We start from the raw sequence: 3,659 nt of genomic DNA on the forward strand, positions 1-3,659 counted from the left end.
CAGTATCATTCCAGATTCAAGCTGGGCATACCAGCAAAACAATGTTAAAGAAGTTAAACAATAAAAAGTTCTGCAAATGTCCAGTATCAGACTCTGTTACAAATATCTCATGCCTTGAGTATTTTTAGTTTTCACCTTGACCTTTTTAGAACAAGTTAGACAAGTCTTATGTTGCAGATGGCTCCTGGTGCCACAACTCATGACACTGCATTTCTCCAGTCAACTAAGGAAGGAAGCTTCTCATTGGTAAAGGAAAGGTCACATAATGCTTTATAAAACTATTTCTAACACAAGGATGGAGATTAAGTCCAAGAGTCTTCCAGGCATGATCCAAATGAGTTGCCATTCATAACACTGTACAGGTACTCAGTCTGCAATAGTTTAATTTCTTATATGCTTTGATCAACTGAGAGACATTTCACACTGATTTTTTGAGCATGGATATTTGGTATTTGAGTTTAAACCACATTGAGACCAATGGGGTAGCTTACATCCCTAGGATCTTGTTTCATTTATTTGCCTATTCGGGTACCTTCCTATATCAATTACTCTGCTGTCTCTGAAAGCCTAAACCAATCCTAATAAGTGGTTGCAGGTCTTTAAAAAAAGGTGTAGTATCATTTTGTTTGCAGAAAATGCAAAGAAGCACATTGTCTCTCTGTATCATGTCCATTGTCTTTCTAATCAGTTCAACATAGGCAGCAACATGGTATGTTGCAACTCAAATGAGGCCAGGTATATTACGTGTTAGGCTCAGGCTAACCTTAACAAAATACCTCTTTTAATTAGACAATTGCTTCCAAGCACATTTGTAAGTCTTCAGATGTTTGTTCCGGCTTGATTAATACAAAGTGTACACTTAATATACCTGACCTCATCTGAGTTGCAACATACCATGTTGCTGCTTATGTTGAACTCAACCAGATGAACAGATCTGAAGGCTGCATATCTAAATGATCTTTCTGGCTCATCTTCAAAACTGGTAGGAAATAAATGTACTATTCAGTGGTATCCCAGGCAGCATGCTATGATGTGATCAGAGCCATGATTCTTTCAACAATTATTGCTGAAAGCACATAACTCTATCAACAATTAGTTGTTCGAAAGCAACTCTATAACATCACTGACTGTTTTTGCTAATCTCAACTTCTATCTGGCCAGATGGTGTTTTTCTTTTTTTCCTTTTGCTTTATAATTAGGGCAGCCACCATGTGATCAGCTCAGGTACTCAATACTTCTTTTGTTTGGTGCACTAATTCGTATACGTCATATAACTTTTTAGTATTTTACTTGTCTATAACTAAAAGACATCCTTAGACTGTTTCAGCTTTGGAATTTACTTTGTCATTTGGGCAGGCAATTGGGTAAAGTATACCTAGTTCTTTGGACTGTATTTTAAAACTAAAAATGACTGGTAGCATTGGAAGTAGTTTAGCAATGAAATTGATCATGTAACAAGGTAGGACTGAGGAGCAGTGTTGAACCCATGCTAAAAGTTTCTCAAGCAGGCAGATTTTTAAGCTTCAACTTTAAGTCAACAAGAATTGGAAGAAAATATTATCCCAGATTTTAAAATTAATACTAATTTTTGATCTTTGAATAAATATTCTCATATCCAAGTGTTTTGCCATATTATTTTTCTTCTTGCTGAGTTTGTATTTTATGTTCATTTACAATTAAATGACATTTCTCCCAAAGAATTCTCAGCTGCTTTACTCACTGCTTAAACACAAGCCTGACATTCAGCAATTGGATGGAGGGTAAGAGAAAATCTGTAGAAAGCAAAATAAGCTCTTGTTTTCCCCCAGTCAGTCTTTGGGGCAAACCCAATGTCAGGGGTCATAGTTTCTAGGGTCGGAAGGGACCTGAACAGATCATCAAGTCCAACCCCCTGCCCTGGGCAGGAACAAGTGCTGGGATCATAATACCCCAGCCAGACATCTATCCAACCTCCTCTTGAAGACCTCCCCACCCAAGGTAGGGGACAGCATCACCTCCCTTGGGAGCCCATTCCAGAGCCTGGCAGCCCTAACCGTGAAGTAATATCTCTTGATATCAAGCCTGTACCTGCTCTCAATCAATTTGTGGCTATTATTCCTTGTTATCCCAGGTGGTGCCCAGGGGAACAGAGCCTCACCTATTTTCCATTGGTCCTCCCTAGTGAATTTGTAGACAGCCACCAGATCCCCTCCCAGTCTTCTCTTGTGGAGGCTGAATAGATTCAGGCCCTTTAGTCCAGCAACCTGTGGGTCAGCAACCTGTGGCCCATAGGACGGATCTAGCCTGCAAAGGGGCCTGATCCCCTCCACTGCAAAGCCTGCTGCTCCACCGTGTCTGGGCTTTGCTTGCTGCTGCAGGAGTCTGCAGTGAATATAGGAAGCTAGCCACTAAAGGCGCAGATAGAGATGGTGGTAGTGGGGGGCAATGACGAGTTCTGGCCTGCAGCTGTGGCTGAGTCACAAGCTCTGGCCCACAATCACAAAAAGTTGCTGACCCTTACTCATTGTCTTCCCAAAACAGTAAAGGCCTTAGTTTTAAAGATGGCTTCTAGAAGACCTTTATCCACCTTTACAAATACAACAAAAGCAATTACATGTAAACTAGCAATGAATAAATTTAGGCTGAAAATTAAAAGACTTAACTTGAATCTGAAAATCAAAATGGAAATAGCATTTACTTTTAAGACAGAGCTCAGAAAGTTTACAAAAGGGATTATATAATGCTATCCATGCAATAGGAGAGGTATGGACTTTATGACCCAAGAGGTTTTTTCCAGTCCTCTAAGCCTAAATTTCTATGGTTATTTTCAGATTCAGATTAAGTAGCACACAAGAATACAGTATTCCCCACCACCACTTGAAGTAGCACATTTAGAGCCTATAGCTCTAATTCCCATCATGTCACTGAGTCAACCATAATTTAATATAGTACTGTCACGGCCTGGTATCCCCAGGGATAGCCGTAATACCCCCTGGGTCTTCTTGACCATGCCAATCCTGCCCCATGGGCACCCCCTCTCACCTGCCACATCCTGCTGGTAATTCTAATAAATTGGGAAGCTGCCCTCGAGTTTGTATTCTGGACACCATCTTGATGGACCCCACTAAACCCTGTGGGTTCTTAGACCCCTTTTGAGTCCTGCTTCAAAATGGATGTCTCATGGGACACCTTCAGCCTGATGGGCTAGATGTGTGGCTCCAAAACCACCCTTTTACCACACCCCAAGCCTTGCAGATGGTATTTAAACATTGTCTCTCCTGAGGCCGTGCTACAGCTTGGCCTCTTGTCCTCACCGGGCTCTCCGTGGCACTGGGCTCTGCACCCCACACTGGTGCTGGGCTCTCCACGGCCCTGTCGCTGTGCCCCACACTGGCACTGGGTTTTCCACACCATAGATGGTCCCCCAATGAGGCCTCCTCCTTTCCCAATAGCCTCAACCTGATCCACCGATTTATAAACAGCAACTAAAATATGAGCCCCTGGGCTATAACATAATACAAGGAGTTCAGGGTGTGCTCTGTCCCTTTAAAAATATATATATATATATATCTCAAACTTTCCCCAGCACTAAGTGCCTTGTAGGCCAGGGTATCTGATGAGCTCCTGGAGCCCCTTAATCCTACGCAGAGAAGAATAGGCAGTCAAACCTCTCTGGTGAG

Source organism: Gavialis gangeticus, unplaced genomic scaffold (assembly GCF_001723915.1).
Source record: "Gavialis gangeticus isolate Ggan-Ray unplaced genomic scaffold, GavGan_comp1, whole genome shotgun sequence".
NCBI classification, from domain to species: domain Eukaryota; kingdom Metazoa; phylum Chordata; order Crocodylia; family Gavialidae; genus Gavialis; species Gavialis gangeticus.